This window comes from Neopelma chrysocephalum, unplaced genomic scaffold (genome assembly GCF_003984885.1).
Source record: "Neopelma chrysocephalum unplaced genomic scaffold, ASM398488v2 Primary Assembly neopelma1_68, whole genome shotgun sequence".
Classification (NCBI taxonomy): Eukaryota; Metazoa; Chordata; class Aves; order Passeriformes; family Pipridae; genus Neopelma; species Neopelma chrysocephalum.
The window spans coordinates 2,791,971-2,813,059 of record NW_020897727.1 but is presented as its reverse complement, the minus strand read 5'-3'; the positions used below and the strand labels follow the sequence as shown (position 1 = coordinate 2,813,059).

At 37.1% G+C, this 21,089-nt stretch overlaps 1 long non-coding RNA gene across 3 annotated transcripts in view; it reads right to left on the bottom strand.

Moving 5' to 3' along the window:
* The window catches only part of LOC113968461, an 81,630-nt gene that overhangs the window by 59,064 nt on the left and 1,477 nt on the right, over positions 1-21,089 (bottom strand). For 2 of the 3 annotated variants that reach the window (XR_003534519.1, XR_003534517.1), the window contains exons 2-4: positions 19,709-19,805; positions 18,377-18,491; positions 5,834-5,877 (exon numbers count right to left, since the gene is read on the bottom strand). This is a non-coding gene — a long non-coding RNA (uncharacterized LOC113968461). The remainder of the gene's footprint in view (positions 1-5,833; positions 5,878-18,376; positions 18,492-19,708; positions 19,806-21,089) is intronic. The other variant, XR_003534518.1, reaches the window with a different exon arrangement.

Genomic DNA, 21,089 nt, shown 5'->3' with positions numbered 1-21,089 from the left:
AGCTCCATGGAGACTGCCTGACCCATGTTTTTACCACCCTTCTACCCCAGAAGTTAATAATTTGACATTGCATACTTTAAAAACCAAATAAATAAAACAGATAATGACTTGCTTGGAGTTCAATTTACTTGTGTCATGATACAGTAAATACCAAGCTGAGTTCTCACAGTATTAATCATTAACCTGGGAGAGGGCATTAGCTTAAAATGCATTCCTTCAACTATTCCTGTTTCATGAATACATTGGTAAATATTTTAACAGAAATTTCACATATGCTGAAGACATAAACAAGTTCAAGTCCCCCCAAAAGCCAAACTCCTTTCACCTTTTAACTTTTGGATAGAAAGTTACCATCTATCTGTTGCCAGAAGAGCTTCTGAAAGCAGAATAACAGAAGCTCTGCAGAATTGGATTGTTCGAGGTACAGAGGAAGCCCAGGTCATGCAGGACACCCTGCAAAGAACAGGGCAGGGTACCTACAAGAGGAAAATTCTTCTGATATGCTACTGATATTGTTTGAAATTTTCTAAAGTGACAGACTTCTCATGCCCATAGCAAAATGTTTCTGATACTGAGTTGATGACTCTGTAACAGCATTAGAAGGTGTCTTGGAAAAAAATATATTCTGCTGAAACTTTAGAAATTGATTCAAAAAAATTGAAAATACCTGGGTCCAGCACAGAGAAGACTTCATGGGCTTTCATATCTTGCTTAGGAAAGGGAAGGAAGAGTGAGAAAACCTATTTGCTTGGATTTTGGAAGTATTTATGTTCCCTTTCTTCTCCATGGTATTTCACCTTAATTTAAAAGTGAGGAGTTAAAGATTGATCTGGAGCTTGGGAAAAGCATTCAAGCAGAGGACCACTGGGGACAGAGTGAACCCTTTAACCATATTGCTTGAGAAAGGCAGTGCTTGGCAATATATTTCTGGGAATGATAATATTATAGGTAACCTATTTGCTCTGGAATCTAAACCAGAGCACCACATTTAAACCACCTGCATCTAAAATGAAGGGAAATATATTAAGAGGATCACTCCACTTACACAGGAGTGGAATGTATGATTTTAAGAGATCTGGGCAAATTCCTCAGACTTAATAATATACCAGTCTATTCATGGAACATCGTGTCCTTTATATTTCTTTAGAAATAAAAACATCACTAACAATTACTGGCTTTAACACCTTGGAGTTTATATATACTTTCTCACATAAGGAAGAAACACCTTAAGCACAGTGTGAATCTAACATGAATATAATTTATAAAATGTAGAAATGTTGAATCAGAGAAGATAGGAAATTAGTTAAACGGGAGATTTAAAAATGAAGATACTTTCTTCATCAAGGGTTATGGAAAACATATGACTGTGATAGAGTACATACCTTTAATCAACAGCTACTTTTTCCCCTCAGAATACAGAATTGCAGACAGAACTTGACTTCAAGTTGCAAAAATTGTGAATGGAAATATTGAGAAATCACGATTTTTATCTAATTATTAAACACTATTAAACAGGTCTATTAATGCCTGTTTTATGGTCAAAATGTAGGCAATTGCTTAGTCAGACATTTATATGCACCAAAACAACATGCATTAATTATAGTTAAAAAGAGTGTGAGCAAAGACTGCTCTGAGTCAGATCCCGAGTCACGGCACTTGCAGTCCAGCTGCTGTGGCCCACGGGTGTTACAGCCTTTCTGTCATGGGCTACAGCATCTCCCAGGGGGGCTGTACCACACTGAGAGGTGCCAGGCACAGAGACTCCGTGTGGGAGGACAACACAGGGACCAATAAGTGGTTCAAGTGCAGCTCCTGCATCAGAACTACAACATGAGTCCAACTGACTGCAGGACCCAGGAACATTTTTTCCAGACTGGTGCAAACACAGACTACTCCCCGAGTTCATAGATGGACAAGATCCCAGGGCACATCAGTGCATCTGCAGCCTGGTTTCAGTGCACACAAGCAAGTTCACACGCCTGGACACAGAGCACTGTCTCCTGTGACCACCAACAGGGCTGAGACGAGGCGTGATCTGCTGGGTAACTCCAGCTCTGGTCTGCAGGAAAGGTGAACTAGTAAGGACCTCCAAGGCCAGCACAAGCCCCAGTGTCACCCATGCTGCATGGGAACAGAGAGCTGCCCAGGGCCTCCATGTGCTCCCTAGGGAGGGGCACGTGGCCCCACTGTGAGCTGGGCTGGGGTTTCAGCACTGGGCTCACAGGAAGGCTGCTCACCCCCATCATTGCCCATCTACAAAGAGTTACAGACACACAAAGCTGACCAGGGTGCGAATGTGTATCACACTGGGGACCACAGAACACAGTGGTATAATGGCAAGTTATGTGCGTAGCTCTCACTCTGCACTTTTCTCCTCTTTCTCCTTCTCAGTCCAGTAAATTACAAAATAACGAGTAAGAGCAGCATCAATACCAGCTCCATCCAAATGAAAGTGTATGGAACAGGGGAAAGCATCTGTTCAGTGATTCTGAAGTGAGTTGACTCCTTGCTGTGCCACCAGTTCATCTTGTCATATTCTAACCTGGTTTGTTCTTGGGAATAAATATTCTTGAAATCTGACAAGGGGGAACAAATTATTTTTATTATATCCACCAGTATTAACTATTTAAATACATCACCTGTAAACTGTGAACTACCTTGTGGCACTTTGTGTAATCACTGTGGATTGAACTCTTGAAGGATAAAGACCCAGAACTGCTCAACTAACAGTTCTTTCTCTGTCCTTCTCTGACAGTGGAATATGAATAGCAATTTATTTTGGCCAAAACAAGCAATTCCAGGTGAATTTATGTCCATAATGGGAGATTTGCCATGACAAACAAGAAGGGGATATAGCTACATGATTGGTACATTCTAGTCAAAAGTGGAATATCTTAAATCAAAAGTTTCAGTAGGCCTAAATGGTCCCGCTAACCCCTCTATTAAATCTTCATAACATTGTGACAAGCTAGAACTCGTTGTCTTCTAGTTTATTAAAAAGAGAGTGACCACTAGGAAAAATAATATTGGGAAATAAAATTTACCTTGGATTAGTTTCATGTAAACATAAAAAAACAGCTTCTCAGAACCCACATGAAAAACATAATGTAGTTAATATTAAATACAATGATTATGCAACCTATTACTTTTACAGTTTGTGCTCCTGTGTCCTTGATTTCATCCCTGTTTTGCTTATGATTAATGAATTACTCACCTTCAGTACTCTCTCATTTATTTCATACCTCATTATGAATTTGGAAAGGTCAATTTGTTATTTGAAAACAGTAAAGCATGCGTGGAAGTTAAACAGTGTTCAAAAATGCAAAGGACATTTTTATAAATAAATTGCTATCTTATATCACTTTTTAAGTTTGCATTTTTAACTGCTTTTGCTGTAATTTTGAAGAGTCTACATAAATTTTTCCCATACAATACCAGATGGAGTTTCTCCGTGTGTTTTATATGAACATCAGGAGCGTCAGTGCACATGCACAAACAGACAAATCCTAGAATGACACCTTCTGTACTTCACTGTCTATTTTAGCTTGTCAAGATCTTATGCCATAATTTTCCATGGCTTCTCATTTGCTTTGCTTGGAATTATTTTACCAGGGTTTGATACTGTATAATTTATGTTATGTGATTATACTGCTAGCATTCAGGTAGGGACAAAATCAAGGGTAAGAAAAACTGAGGGAAATTTTGTGTATATTAAGTTCACAACTGCTGGAGTAAACCCCACTAAATTATTTATAGTGATAACAAAGTTTCATGCCAACAGTTCACAGTATTACCTTTTTTTGTTATTGCCATACCCTTTTTCAGTTTTCATCTACGGAATTTGGTAGTTGCACAATACTTTCTTGAGCAGAAAAAAAATTGGCTTATGTGACATCAGTGCTAAATCCCATTCTGTGGAGCACTCAAAGGCACAAACCAGAAAGTCCATCTTTTCTGTCAGTATTTTGGAGATAAATTCCGAAATCATTTGGGCATCACTGTCAGAAAATGACAGTTACTAACACACCTGTGATACACTGATAGCTGGGGGAGTGGATTATGGTATCTAGAGAAGCTTAGGGTAACTCCATTTAACAGTCACTACCATAGCTGGGAAGCTGCCCTGGGGAACTTGGTATTGGCACAGAAATCTTTTGGACAGAGGGCACTTAATGCCACTCACAGCACTCACCTCTACAGCTGTGCAAAGCCAGAGTCTGTGCTGCCTGCAGAGCAATGGCCTGTGAGGCTGTTCATGGACTGGGCTACACTCCAGGCTGCACACACATGCCCAGGCTAACTTTAAACTGGACAGTTAGGGGGTTTCTGGAACTGCAGCTGGACCTGCACATACTTCAGTGCGGGCTAATGCAGTCCCTCCAGAAGACTGTGGAGTCTTCTCTTCTCTTTTCTCATCACTTTGGCAATATTGTCCACACAAACAAGAGGAGCTTGAAGTTCTGCGACAGAGACTTTACTGTGTACAGGCATTGCCTCTAAAGCTCCAGGGACAGCTGCACCCAACTCCTTCTGCAGAAGATAATCTGTGTTATGCCTTACCTTTTCCAGTTTCTGCAGCAGCACCTGCACCTACTATTTTTGCCCTGCTTTATTTGCAGCTGAATTATGGCTGTGTTTATTCAGGTGAGGTTTTTTCAGCCTGGGTGCTGAGGCTACGTTTGACTGAGAGTAGACCAGAATCCATGACACTATGAACAGACATGTGAAAGTCAAGCCCAACCAATTGCATACTTCTTCACTCTGTGCAACATGTATAGCTACTTACAGTGCCAAGTTCAGCAGCTTAAATATTGTGTCATCATTAAAATAATATCACTGAGCATGGTTATTAACTGCAGGTTGACTTCAGCTTTGGCTTTGTTAACATTGTAGATTTATGTTTCCCCCCAGCTCCTTCAAAACTCTTTGTACAGTGGATTATTAAACTATAACTAAACATAACTAAACAGGTTCATATATGCTTGGAACAATTCCAAATCTATGATCTTTTCTTTGAATTTTGTAAGCATGTTCATTAGAGGCCTTTACTCTTCCTTCAATTTCAGTGAAAATTCTACAAGAATAATTGTTTTAAATCACAGCCCACCCATGATACAGTCTAAGATTGGTGAACAGGTTGTCCTTCAAATCAATAAAATCAAATACCCATCCCAATACTCTATCCTTATTTCTGCCAAGATCTGTATTACTTTTCACTCTGAATAAAGAAAATAACATCTTTACGTATGGCAAGTGTATGAGGTCATAATAAATGGTAAATTTGGCATGAGTTACCAAGTATGTGCAAAAAAAAAAAGAAAATGGAAAGCTCCCCCCTAAAACTTCCTGAAACAATAATAAAAATGGAGTTTGTGATTTGTAGAAACCAGAGAAAACTACACAAAGCAGGTAGAATATATTATTACAATGTTTGAATATTACCTACAGCAGAGAATGATCAAAACAAAAACATATATGCTGTAGAAGAACTAACATTATGTGCTGATTGATTCACCTCTAAGGATTTAATCTCTAGTACGTGGCTTCCCATGTAAGCAATGAAAGCATTTAGTCTCCTTGCCTTACTAGAATGAGAGTCTACTTCTCAAGGCAAATGCTTAGAGATAACTGAAATCAGTCTGAAACTTAGCAGGTGTTACTTCTGTTACTTGAAGTGCAACTATTTCAAAACATCATTTATTCTTTTTTATTCTAAAAAGTCCAAGACATATCTTCAGTGACCATCCAGTCTTCATTTTGACTCAAAATGACCCATTACTCCATTATGCACACATTTCATTTACATTGCAGGCCACTATTTATTGACACTTACCAGGGTATCAGGGCAGCCCAAGCAGAACATTCATGATACAGACTCTGAGAACACAACAGTGAAAATATCAATGTCATGAACATCATAACTGAAAGAAATCATAGAAGGTCAGATTCTGCCCTAAAGCTCTATGAGGCAAATTCAGCAGCAGTGTGACTTCACATCCAAGCTTAAAATCTGACTGTGTAAATTACACCTTTGGCACTCTCAGCTAACAGACACCTGCAAAACTGTGGGAGTTTAACCTCCTGTTCAGATGATTGCCTTCGCTTTCACTGCCTTCTGAAGACTGACTTACAACAAGTGAGGATGCAGAGAGAAAAAAGGAGGTCTTGGGGGAAGGCAAAGTACTTGCATGTTTAGCACATTTTATAGACAGGTCTGGAATATAGGATGTGGATGTTGCAAGAGGTAATGAGGTGACTGGCAGCAAAGAACTCTGAGCTGGAGCAAATGGGAAGGTAAAACAGAATCGAAATAGTGAACCATCTGCTTTCTAATGAAAACAGCTCTACTTGTCAGCAACATCCAGAAAAAATGATTTCTTAGTTGGAGTGTATAACCGAGAGAAGTAGCTTTTTTGCTATATGAGGTAATACACTCAAATGATGTATGACTTAGAAAATAGTGTGGGTTAATGATCTTCAGCTGGATCAGGGAGTAAAACAAAGTAATTTCATAATACAGAACATGATGGATTAAATCATGTTAATACTGGGTATATACATTAAAGAAAATGATCTTTCTGGCATACTAAATGGCAAAATAAAAAGCACTTTTAGTAAGCTATATGATTAATTAGTCTGCCCTTTTATTTATGTACCATGATAAAGTAAAATGTACTTTTCTGGTTACCTCCCAGGCAATTATTCTAAAAGTTATATTGAATACACCAGCTTCCTTGTATTGCACCAGTCCATCAGGAACTGCAAGTAGGTCCCTGTCTTTGTTTTAAGTCAGTGGTTTTCTTTATTCTCTCCCTTTCCTGTCCTCCTTTCTAGAGGTTATTGGGGTTTTGTGTTGTATGTTTTCTAACTCACAGAAAGATGAGATTGAACATGATATGTTGCTATATTAAAATATGTAAACATTGATTTGTCTGAGTACTGTTAATTACAGAGAATGCAAAAAATTGCAGTGAGTGAAAAGTTATAGCTCACATGTAATTCAGGCAAATATTTAAATATGAGAATGTAAATGCTCCAGAGTTCATTCAGATTCTGAGCTGTTTCATTTCCTGCCTTCACAATTTAGCTGTGTATCTTGCAAATTTCCACCAAAGGTTCAATCACATCCAAAATCTTTTAGAAAGAAGCTGGAAATGCATTTTCAAAGGAGATTTCAAATTAAAGTAAAAGTCTCAAATTTCAGAAAAAAATGTTACCTACAGAGGGAGGAATATTATTTTTGAGAACTGTTTGTCTTCCAATCTCATTATACATACTTGTCAGAAATTATGCCAATGATGTAATACACAGAAGTTTCCTCTAGTACCAAATTGACATGGAAGGAAGAAAAAGTATTATTAGCACTGAATTGACTTCTTTCGTAAAATTTTATGAACCTGTAGAAACTGATAAAATGCAGGAGTTAATGAAAAAACCATTTCAATTATATATTTTTTTAAAGTATTTAGAAAGTTGGTGTAGGTTTTGTATTTTACTAGGGATTCACTTAGTTCTTCTTCAGACTGGATTTCCTTAGATGGATGTACCAAACAACACAGAAAATCTGAAAGACCAGACTTGGACACTTTTCTAATGTTAAATTCAGAATTCAGGTGGGAAGTGCTTTTGACACAGTAAAACATGTTTTTGTAAGGGGCCCAGGACTTACATGGACTTATTCTGTTCTGCTGTTCCACACGCACAGAAAAGTGAATCCTGATTCTTAAAGCCCTGGGCTAAAGGAAATTACTTCTAAAAAAGAACCAGTTAAGAACTACCTTTTTTTTTTTTTTGTACGCTAGTGCCAGACATTTGTCTACTACAACAAGTGTCTGGAATCTCTGCATGAAATCCTCAAATGTTCTAATTCTGGATTATCTCACACAGAGTCCACCTGCGGATGCAGAGTCAGTATTTGCTGACTAGTCTTTTGTTTGCAACATCACTAATGCTTCTTTTGACTCTGGGGTTTTTGCTTTCTCCACTGCAATGTGAAATCACAGTCAACATAAATCCACATATTTTCAGTATTTATTCCACCTGTGCATTTTGCATTTGTGTGCCAGCAAAATAACTGCTCTATCATCAGGCTCTACAAAGGCACTTTGGTATTTCAGTGGCTGTGAGTGCAGTGAAGGTGTTCCTTCCTCCTCCCATGCTGTCCTGCATTACATTCTCATCACCTTTCCAGGTGTACTGTGCAGTTTCCAGGCCTCTCAGATTTCTGTTCCCTGTAGAAAAAAGCACATGAATTTTCCTCTTGTCAAAAGCATCTTATATAATCCTTTTCTATGATCAACGCTCCCAAAAATTATCCTTTTCCAAATGTTCTTCCTTATTCTAAGGAGGATCATAAATGCATTAAGCAGGAAGACTTTTGCATGCTACTGAGCAGTATCACATCTGTACTACTTTTTTTAAGGGAGCAAATTTCATAAATAGTTGCTTTATTTCACCAATGTATTCTTATATAGCCTGTAGCTGTTAATGATTGTTTATGTATTTATAAGCAGCTTTTCAGCCTAGAAATACTGGATGGATTCTGCCTAGAAATTCTAAATAGATACTGAAATTCATAAATAGAAAAAACCTGGACACCCATTTACAACTAGCAAATAAGCTTTAAAGCGGATTTTTTTTAAGGCATGTGAATTATTAGTTCTCAATTAGACTTGAGAGAATATAGAAAATGGGTGACATGTATCAGAGAGAATGTGTATAAGCACAGCTTCTTCAAAGTGTTGGCCTAAAATAACATTAAATTGTTGCTACACTTTAAAGTTTGTAGGATATAACACTGTATAGAAGTGTGACTTCAAAATTAGTGTTTGCAAGTGTCTGTGGTGTAGGTGAGGGGTTTTAACAAGCAGCTGGTTTTAAACCTAAAATTACATTAATTTATTTCCTGCAATAAAATTAGGTAGATTAGTTATTGTTCAAACTGTTTTGCTACACAAAAGAACAGCTTTTATATTACTAAAAAAACCCAAAAACCCTAGAAAAATGAGCAAAGGTTAGTGCTCCTGTACTCCACTACTCTTGGCAAGACTCAACCAGAAATGCAAGATATGTATAAAGAGTAATTTTGTCTCATTAAATGACAACACTAGTGGTTCCTCTTCATCTCCTTAATTCATTTCTTATAGTTTTTCTTGTCACATCCACTTGTTTTATGGCTTACTAACTTGCAAGTTATGGTCGTAATTTATGGTCAAAATTGAGTGGTAGCAAATCACAGAATATTTTCATTGATTACCCTAAATTGTCTAATCTCCTGTATGTTTTTAGGACTTGATTGGGTGGTATTTACTGATTGCCTTCATCTAATTTAAAAATCAATCAATAGCAACAATGAGAGGTGGTGGATAAATCGAGTCTAATGCAGCATAACTGCAGCAAATATCCATCAAAGGCTCATTCTCAATCAAATTTGTGGGAAGTTTTAATACATAAACCAAAATGTCTAAAAGCCTTACTTCCAGAGCACATCATTTTAAAATTGTGCTCTGCATCTTATTGCTCTTATGCTGTCTATTTAGGGCAGTTTTCCACTGCTAAAATGAACATATTTCACTACAATAAAACTGTAGCAAACAAGAAAAAAAAAATATCATCAGCTTTGGTTTAAAGGCACTTTGTTCCATCTTCCTCAATATCATCTGTATATAATAATGGAAATTAACATAACATCAGCTTTTCATATAAACTGTGCGCATTTTCTCCAAGATAAACATTCTAATAAGCGTCTTGATGGGAAATGTGTTTTTTACATTGAGAAATCAATTCATTAATGTTGTCCCTTACATTGTTCTTTTTTAAAAGCATCTTTAGTTCCCCAAGTTTTGGATGGCAAATATGAAAGAAGCTGTCTGGAAGACAGTATTCTAATTTCTTGACACCATCAGGGCTAAGACACCTCATGCAGCAAAAAAGGACAGAAAGTAAATGCAAACCTTCTTTTGTTTTCCAAGGGATGGCAGTACAAACATAAAATGCTTTCTTTCTAATTTGTCACAAGCAAAAGTGACACAAAAATTTTTTTACTTTTTTAAGTAGGCATGGACCTCCAGTTTACATTAACTCAAGGTAAGTTTTCTACAGGCATACAAAGGTAAACAGTTACATACATTGAGGTCAGAAGGATGTCGTCATTTACAGCTGGATGAGGAGCTAGTTCAACACCCTGGAAAAACAGGTTAAAACTGGCCTCTGTTCTTGAAAGAATCTTACCTATACTCAGAAACAGGTATTTAATGTCAAAATTTGCTCAGTAAATATTCTGTCTAGATAGCTAAGGAGATTCAGTTTTTATTTCTTGACAACATGGGGCATTATGATGGTAGACTGTTAGGCAATAGGAGTTTCTGTCTTGTGACTCCAGGTGTAATACATAACCAATGAAGGAGAGAAACTTGGAGGTCTGGGGATTTTCTGCAATTTTGCAGTTATTTGATTTTGAGTCAAGGGTGCTTATTAATAGATCAACGTTCTTTTTTACTGTATTTAAATTGAAGCATATAAGACAATAGTATATCCAGAGAACAAACTCTGACAATGGGATATAAGAACTAAAAGACATCTATTAAGCAGAACTTTGAAAGAGAAAGCACATATCCTTTTCCTAGATATTAAAAAAGATAAGGGTTCTCGATTAACCAGAACCAAAATGCTGAAGTTGCACACATCAAAGCCTGGGAATTCTTTGCTCTGTGTTAACTTTACAGCTGACCACCCTCTGAGACAAATATCACCACCTGCGATTCTTAATTTTTGCACAATCCAGATGAAAAGACAGAGAGAACCTGTATCATCAGGGTATCACAGTCATATTTTCTTTCAAGTGTTGAACATGTCTCATATTTGTAAGGATTGTTCTTACTAATGGTATTTTCATTCCCTTCTACAATTTTGATTTTGGCTGAGATTAGGAAAATGGAACAGTGCTGAGATATTAAAGCAGGGACTCTGAAGTTTTTTACGCTCCCTAACCAAAGAAGGAAGGGTAAGGCACTTATAAAGTGCTATTCTTTCTTCAGAAAATAATGTCCAAAACCTTTGAACAGTTCTGAATTCACTCAGATTAAAAAAATCCATGTTTTGGTCTGTATCTAAAGAAAGTAAAAGTTATATGGCTACAATCCACCACCACTACAAACCTAACTGCAGATATGTACCGGACTGGGCAAACACCACAACTCTGGAAAATAATAATTCTGTTCTAATCAATTGTAAAATATCCTTTGTTGCTAAACACTCGTGAAAAATCTCTGGCCAGCCCAAGCAACAGATCACAGCACACATTACAAATATAAAAGACAACCACCAAAGAGAACCCTACCAGCAGCCCACACTTTATTAAAATTCTGACATTCTGAGATATCTTCTTGCCAAGGGCCCTCTTACAATGACATCTGTACACTTGTCATTACACTGCAGTTCACATTACTTACATAAACATGCCACAGGGAAACCATGACTGATATAATTTTTATAAGATTGAAAGGTAGCCATTGTGATCATTAAAACAAACCTGAGAGAGCCTTCCTGATGATGGAACAGATTCAGTTACTTCTTCCTTCTTTGTGGGTCATTAGTTAAAAAGGGGAAGGTGGGGGAGGAGGGAGGGAAGGCCATATACTGCAGGTGTTTTATCCTTTGTGAGGAGACTGCGCTGAGACAAATGATTCTAGCTGGCATTTTGTACACACCGGAGATTGCTTATCGATCCAGATCAGAATATTCAGGCTGGCCCCGGGGAAAAGGCAGAGTATTTTCTGAGGGAGTTAATAACCTGGCAGCTGAGCTGTCTTGTCCAATTCACTGAACCTAGGGCTCTAATCAGGCCAGAGTTTTTATTTTGAGAAATCTTGCCATATGTGTCTGCTAGCTGCCTTCCACTCTATTGGACCAGTGACAGTGATTGAAATGACAGCCTATAGATAGAGCCTAATCAAATTGTTTATTATCAGCCTAAATCAATATGTATAGATTGTTGAAACATCACTGTCATGCCATGAAAAAGTCATACATGCTGCAGGTGTAATTCTAAAATGCATTTTTCCGTCCTAAATTATGCCTGAATTTAACAGAGTAAAAGAAATTAGACCTGTATGAGACAGTGAAAAATATACAGGTTTACACACTTCAATAAAATAACATTAAGGATTAATGTTAAAATGCCATGTTGTGCATTGCTTAAATATGTTATCGTGCTCCCATGCAGAACAGAGGCAGCAGAGCTGTGGGAAAGGAAAAAGGGATTGAAAAAAAAAGTTGTTTCACCTTTTGTATAGAAAGGAAAAAATCTCACCGAGGTCTGTGTAAGCATGTTCTGCAGCACAAATCAAATTCCAACACACCTAAAAAGCAAGTTTTGAGGCATCCAGACTACAGAGATGAAACATACAGTAATGTGAATGAATTCCTTTGGTACTACACAAATATTACTCCCAAGAGACTACCAAAGAGCTTGGACCATGAGGTCTAATGATTTGGTAGGGAGTTGATTTCATAAAGCCCTATTTCCTGAAGATGCTTGGATCCTTTTTTTGCACAGTATTTTTGCATTATATGGAAAGATTAAAAAGTATTTAATAATATGTCATGAATTAGATTCAACAGGTTTAATTAGCATCTCAAGCACAATTATTCAAACACTAAAAAATGAGAAGAAGAAGAGCTATTCCTGAGGGCACAGCACTGGATGGAAATCTCTCAGATTTGGGAGAGAATCAGTAATCTTTCTGGCCCAATGGAGCTCACCTGAGTGTATGGATGTGAAATTCTTCTCTGGTGTAATTGACCTCTAATGGATAATCTCTGGAGCATTTATGGCCCAACAAGAGTCAACTGTGTAGTTCATAACTTTTGAAGTAGGTTTACTGGCAGAATTTTGCACTACAGAATATGTCCCATGGAATAATTTATTGCCTTGCTCCTCAAAAAAAAAATTTCAAAACTACTTTAAAGTACTCTGGCAAGGTAACAGGCTGTAACCGTAGAGTAAAATATGTTTTTCCCTGAAGAATGGTGTAAAGTAACCTTCTGGTTAATTAATCTTTGCCATGCAATACACTCTTGTTTGAATATCATTTATACTGTGTAATTATTTGGTTGAGTCAAACACATAACAACTTTTAGCATTACAACATACGTGTCAATAAAAATAATATTATGTTGTAGGTTGTACTGATTTAGAGAGGTATTTTTTTTCCTTGGATAAATGTACTTTTACTGTGAGCATGGAAAGCTCTCCAAACAGCAATTATCTTTGGCTGAATGAATCTAGGAATTTTCCTATTAAATTCAAAATAAGAATTTTTTTCATTGCCATTTTAAGAAATAAAGGCACTTATTCAGCACAAAATGTTAGCATATAAGTCTCTCTAAGTACATGCTTAAGTCCCTCCTGAGTCAGGAAAGAGGTTAAGCAGATGCATATCCTTAAGTTCTAAATGACTTCTGTGGGACTTTCCCTTGTCTTAAATTTTGAATGTACTTGAAGCATACTAATGGCTAAGCACAGACTATGAATACAGGTGGCTCAGTTTGGCCCTCAGCTGGCACAAAAACAAAATTTAACATTACTTTTAAAGTGTTTTGACTAAAATCCAGCAAAGTACTTACGCCTACACACAGTGCTGATTTAACTGTCTCAGTTTATAGTTACACTGGTGCAATTTCCTAGCATGGATACAGTTCTGCTAGTATTTGTCTTGGCATAACTTAGCAAGACACTTTTGCAGAACTGAATGCCACTGAAAGTCAAGAAGGCTGGGGCAAACCTGCAAGAGAGAAAGCCAAACCTGAGTAAACTGAAAATGCAAAACTGAAAGGGCATAAGAAGCAAAAAATTTGACTATTGAAGTGTTCATCCTCAAAACCTTCAAGAGATCATTGGTGGCATTTCTCAGAACACTTTTGCCAGTATGGCTATTCATATGTGAATTCATTTCACAAGTAGTAGCTCCTTCCAGAAGGTGTGGATGAAATGCCTAGATTATACCTCATATAATGTAAGACCCATTGAGCTGAATATGGTCTAATTGGTGGGTTGAAGAATGGAAACCTGTTTTAGGTTCTGTATGGCACGTAGTGAAATCCCTATTACAGTCTTCTGATTCTGCTGAGAATACATTATTTTTTTATTGTTATTTTCCTTTTTGTTAAAACTTAATGCAGCCAAATGACTAAAGATAAAAGAAAGCACTTTTTCTTTTTTCCTTTCCAAAGGGATCTTCAAGGAAGAGTTTGACCATGAAAAAGGGTGATAAAAATGAATGAAGAATAATGACCTTTTTATGTATTATTTACAACGCACAATAGTGGTCAAAGTGACACCATTATTCATCTTTCCAATACTTGTGAATCAGTTATGGATATCACATACCAATGGGAAATATACCTAATAACCTAGTCCTACTTTGGGAAAGGACTGTTTCTAAGACCCTCCTGTAAAACTAATAAAATTTTTATTTATGCCCCACTTGGTGCTTCAGATGGTCCATTTCCCTAGATCCATTCATTTTCTTTTTTGGTTGTTTCTGTTATAGGCTGATTTGCTTTGGCTTTGCACTAAATAGGATGTAAAACTAAGTGCTCCTGATACAATTTCTATGGGTTTATTTGTTGCTTTTTGTCCACCTTGCTTTGTATAGACAGCAGATGTATTAAGCAAAGATGCACAGCATACTAAATTCTTATCTCATTCCAAGAACATAGTGCTTCCAAATTAAATTGTTCAAGATGCAAGAAATGGCACTATTAAAGTCACCAGTACAAACCTTAACCTGTCCCCTTCCTCGCAAACATTCCAACTGTTGCCATTTTTCATTAAATGCATCACTATCTATCAGCATATGGATGCACTAAATGACCAAACATTAACCTAAATGCTTGTTCTCTAACTCTATTTGAAACTACAAAAAAGAAAAATCTATTTTGTATTTTCAGTGGTTTGTATTACACCTTAAGTAATTGCCATAATTTTATCTACAATATAATACTGCCAAAATTAAGAATAGAAGTTTAGCCTCTAGCAATCCACTATCAGTTTTCATGGATACCATAAAGAATTTAACAGCTTCTCTTTTTGTCACATGAACCATACAGGCAGTGACTCTAAGATTAAGGGGATTTCTCCCCTACCAAGAAATTAAGCCCCATGTTGAACTATTCCTGTTTCTTTTCAGTTGCATTGGGATGTTGCTAATTAAATCCAGTAACATCACAGCAAAACCTTACTTGGGCTCGGGCTGAGGCTCAGAAACTTTGCAATCTGAACATCAAAACTAAAATAATTACTATTCAAACAAGAAGGGAAAACATAGAATGATATACCCCAGTGCCCCACAAAACCTCTACACATAGTACTGTTTCACTTTGGATGCACAAATAGTTGATGCACTGTACAAAGGCAAACATGGTTTGCCTTCCAAACTGGGCTTCAAACCTCATTACATTTAATAGTTCCGTACCAAAATGCCAAGTACTTCAACAAAAATTCTGGCCAGATTTACATACTTAAAAAAAAATGAAACAGAAAAACATGGAAAAGTGTAATATTAGAAAGTTCTAAATTCAAACTACACTTCAGCAGCATAAAGGGGGATTAATCAAGAACTGTGTTGGTGAACTTCGAGAAGAAAGGAACTCATTCCAACAGTGCCTGTCATGCTGCAAGGCATAGTTGTAGTGCCTTGTCTTCATCAGCTGGAAAATAATTTGCTGTGCTGTTTGCAGATAGTGCTGGCAACCATTCTGCATATCCTGCATTCCCACTCCGTGTGGAGTTATGTATAGCAAAGATTACATGTGATCCCCCAGGCAGTCCAGATATACTTGTGGACAGCTAATTCTATTCTGTTTAAACACAAGATACAGTGGTAGTGACCACACTGATTTAAGGCAGATGTATAGAAGTGTACATCAGTCCTAAATATCTCTTTTATTTTGTACCAGAAGAGGTGGTTACAAGAAAGAAAGAAAGAGAGAAAAAGAGAGACTTCTGAAATACTTAGTGAAGCTTACCTTGATGCACACTAAGGAGAAATCCAGGGATTTTGTCTGCACAGAGAAAATTGTCTAAATTGGCTGGAAAAACTCATTGACCCAGTCAGATTGTGTGAAGCTTGTGATCAAATACAGCCCCAGGCTCTCCTGCCTTATGCACTTGTGCATCTTGCTCAGAACACAAAGCTCAATGAAAAAAACCACTATTTTACTGTGATAAACACTACAATAGAATGGTGTTTGCACAGGCATGTGTGAGTTGCTCTTCTTTATGTGGTTTGGAAACATTACATTCAAGGGTTTTTAGCTGTAAATTTACAGATATCACATGCAAAGAATTTTAAGGTTTCATTGTTCAATTATTTTAAGTAGAACAATGAGAACATCAATGCAACAACAATACAAATTAATCAAACAACAAAAAGTAAAGCAATTAAAGCTAAGCAATGAGACTGATGAATTCACAGGTCCTTCTGCAATGCATAATCAAGAGCCTGAGTAACTGTAGAAAGATTGTTAAATGTCCTTTATTGCATATCTGTGAAATCTACTTCGTTGAGAAAACAAGTACATTGTTTCTGTGGCTCACTTTGGATAGCTACAAAAAATGAGGAAGGAAAGATGGTTCTGTAATTTAGAATATGGAATGGAAGATGGAAGTCTCTAGAATCTTTGACTTCCTATGTTGCTTCAGGCAGTGACTTAATTTCCCATCTGCAAAAAAGTTTGACAATCCTTCTGTGTGCCTATCTGGACTAGGAGGACATGCATATTAATAGCATAGAAATGAATAATAGTATCATTCCAAGTGTACAACTCACCATACCACCACTGTTCCAGATAATCAAAGCTAGAACAGACCTCAGCCTCTGTCTCTACTATTGTAAATATCTGTGTTTGCAAAAATCCTGCATATGCTTCCTTGCCATTATTAGGCAGAAACTTGTATTTCTAGTCACTAGAAATTCTCAGATAGTCTCATCTGTGGAAGCCCAACTAAAGCTGCACTCAGTTCTGCAAAGTGCTGAGTATTGTCAGTCCTGATGGTCAATGAGAGGCTCAGAATTTCTGCAGTGCTTCTGAATATGAGACAAAGGTTAAATTTAACCTTGTGAAGTTAGTCCTCCTCCAGACAGTGTTTCAGGTCCTCTAGTTCAGGCTCCATTCTGAACTGCTTCCACAACCCTCTTCTTTCCTCCTTCTCTGTGTTGACTATAGCAAAGTCAGTATCACTAAGCATAAATTAGTCCTTCTGGATACTCCAAGCTCAATTCCAAAAGTTGACATCAAAATTCATCCTAGCACAACTTCCAAGATGGAGAGGAAACCAACATAACTGATCTAATGAAATTGTATTCCTTAAGTTGCTTTCTTTTAAATCTAGATTCTAGTTAAGGTTTGGCAGCATATAAATTCTAAATTTGCCAAAATAATTACAGTAAATACATTATTAATCAGAGCATTACTCCCATGACTTAAGGAGCCCATAGCAATTCTCAGATCAGTAGTCTGTAACTACAGTATTTGCAACTCTCTGGCAAGATCTAGGTAAAGTACCACATAAGCAAGTAGTTTAAATAAGTCAGGTTCAACTGTTTACCCTAAGGTAGCATTGCAGTTAGGAATGATCTTCACTGTAAGCCTAAGTCAATCCTCCTTTGGAGCAAACATGCCAAGTGATACAGAGCAGATGCACAGCAGTGGAACATTGTGGTAACATAAAACTGACACAATATGGTGAAGATTTTATATAGCTTCGTTTTGTAAATCCTTTCAGAGTTCTATGTTTTCTTATCTTAAGGTGAAAAAGACAAATCTATAGAGACTGATATATATAGTAGTTGAATCCTATTGAGCAATTTTTGATAGAATTCTTTGTAATAGACCTAGACAATGACAACAATGACATGAGATTAGCTCTAACACTGAGCATATAAGGAACACTGTGTAATAATCTTATCCTATGAATCCAAATAACATTAAAAAATGAGAAAAAGCCACCTTATCTGCCTTGAAAATTCTGTAATAAATTATTCATCTGGCATAACAACAGAATGGAGTAAAAGAGTCCAGAACATCAGCTTGAATCAAAACACTGATGAGGCAACCTATTTAAAATAAGCTAATTCTTCATGTCTCTGAAAATATTTAGTGGTCATCTCCCCTCAGGCTTTGTTTCCAGGCAATGACTGCAATTGTTTTCAGATAGAGATGCAGCTCTCTCTGTTCTCACCATGACCTGATGCTTAAACCTTGGTTTTAAAAATATTTTGCTCAATAAAACACAGTGACCAAAGCTGCTTACTCTATCTAAAGCATTCACTCTATCAAGGTTTTATAAAGAAAAGTTACATAAGATCCTTACCTTAATGCATGTGGATTTGACTGGAACTTTCTCTCAGACCCTCGAAGGTGTCATTGTGTGGATAGAAGATCAGTATTAAATTTATCCTCTTGTTACCCTGAAACAGCCAGCAAGCCTGTGAAACGGGGAGCATGCCACATAATTAGAAAATTATCCACTCCCAACTTCTTATTATCCTATGCCTTTCCTAAGAGCAACAAAACGTGTGCCATACTGAAGCACTTCACACCGGTAACACAAGAAGCTCTCAAGAGTTTTCAGCAGTCTTCAACTTAAATAAAAACACTAGATAGTTTATAATATGATAGCTAAAGCTAAGGCCTTTAAGGAACATATAACCTATGTACTTAGTATACAGCACTAAAAGTGAAAATCATAGTAGAACAGTTGTTTCTTAGGCTGAAGACTTTTCTCTTTAGGCTGAAGCCCAGCTAGATTCGAATCCTGTAAACTAGGGCTTCAATCTTCATGGAAAGTTATATTTCTGTAACAAGCATATTAACATAAGAAGACTTTTACCTCCAGGCTCTCATTGTCAGATTACTCTTTACATTAGATTGTCACAGAAAAGACTTTTTTTACAAAGTCAAAGATCTGAAAGATATTATCTGCAGAAATGATAGTTAGTGACTGACAGGAATCCAGGAAAAAGTCCACAGGATATCACTTAGGAAAAAAAGGCAGCAATATTTTGTAAAAAAATCTTCAGTGTAAAAAGAGGGAAAAGAGGATTCTCCACGTGAAAACTAAACAGTTCAAAGGATCTTTTTCTGCTTGAAATACTCAAGTCATTTAATATTAAGTATGGCTTCTGTGCCTCTTCGAAGAATTTCAGTCTTATACAGGCGCCAGTTCACCACACTGAGAAAGTCACTCTGATGACTTTGTCTTTCAGCCAAGTCACCAAGGCACAAACACTCCTGAGTGCTTCTCCTGAGGGGGCAGTGCAGCACCCTGAGAACCCCTGGAGATAGGACTGAAAGGTGAATCCTTTTCCAGCCCTGGCCATAGTCCTGTCATAGCTCGTGAGGCAGTGCTGGGACTGATGCCAGGTTTTCTGAAAATGGTATCAGAAAATGAAGGTATTGTTTCCATCTCAAAAACGATTCAAGAATTAGACAATGAAACTCATACTGGTGTCAATAATATTTTGGCTAAAGGTCAGGAAAATGTCTGATGAAAACATTGTAAAAGGAACTGAAAATATATGTCTCCAGGTGAGAAGGAAAAATCCTATTCCTAGTCAAGGACTACTTGTAGAAAACACATCACCGAGTTGTGCCTCAGCTAATGCTCTGTGAACTGTGACAGTCTCATAGTAGATTCACCCACCTCTTCTCTAGTTGCATCACTAGGGAGGTATCTACAGAAGATTGAATATATTGTATCAGAAACTCCCAGCAAATTATTCAGTACACTTCCAACAGGCCTGTAGTAACACAGAATCAAAATATGAATGACTCAATAATAATTATTTGCTGTTAGATTCACCTTACCATCGTCTCTTTATTTACAATTACATAAGCTTTACCTCAATCAAGTAAATTAAAAACAGTTACCTGCTTTCTATTAGCAGTGTTAACACATCTCAGAAAGTACCCAAACCACATGAATTTTCTAATGTCATGGGAGTTAAGGCAGTCTCTAATACAGTGCTTTCCTTTACACACCAGGCTATAATGGCTCAGCTGTAGAGCTTGAATTTAGAGTGAGGAATTTTGCTTTCCAACCCTTTTCATCGTCACTGCCGATGCCAAGCTGCTCAGCTTGGCAGGCCACATCCTACATCTGTGGGAACTGCATGTGATGTTCATATTCCGTGCTTCCACTCTGGAAGCCACCAGGTTACATGGCATAAGATATTTTCTTGATGCTTGGGTGCTGATAATAAAGTTCTGTTCTTGCATTTCTCTCCTGAGATGTTGGTTGATGTATTTACTTACAAAGTGCCTGTGGCTCTGGTAAGCTTTCTACTGGAAGTCAAATTTTGCAAATCCCAAAATTTTTTGAACCTTTATCTCTTTTCATGTTTGCTAACCAAATAGGGAGGTCTATCATGGAGCACACGTCCCATTTTACAATGAGAAAATTAATTTCACTCTGGTCTTAGAAATGCATAACTACTACGGGGGAGAATAACATCAAAAGTCACTGCGAACTGTATGATCCCGAAAGGGAGATTAGGGGGAAAAAAAAAGACTCAAAGTAGAAAAAAGAAAGAAAAGAAAAAATCCTTCCATCTATCATGAACACATTCAAGGGGAACAATAATGCACATTCTTAACCAAACTTCAATGCAGATTTACTTTACTGTGTATTCCATACACTCATTCACACTGTGTTTCTTAATAATAAACAAGTGAAAAGTAAAAAATGCAACTGCCAAAAGAAGTTTATTTATGTTCAAACTGTACTGGAGAAATTAGTCAAGGGCAATTCATGCATGTGAAAATATGATTTCTAACACTGCCAAGGTCGATAAGACCTTAGGGAGTAAATGCTAACCACATAAATCAAAGATGCCTAGAGGCAGTTTTGAAGATGAGCGGCAAGGCTTTAATAGTTTTAAAAAGCCTGTTAATAATCCAAATGAATAAGCAATGACACAAGAAGAGCAAATATCTTGTTTATGAAAGGAACAAACCACTGCTCGATGTATTTCTGTGGACTGGGTTGCCCAAACTCAGAAATCATGTGATTCTGTGCTACATTT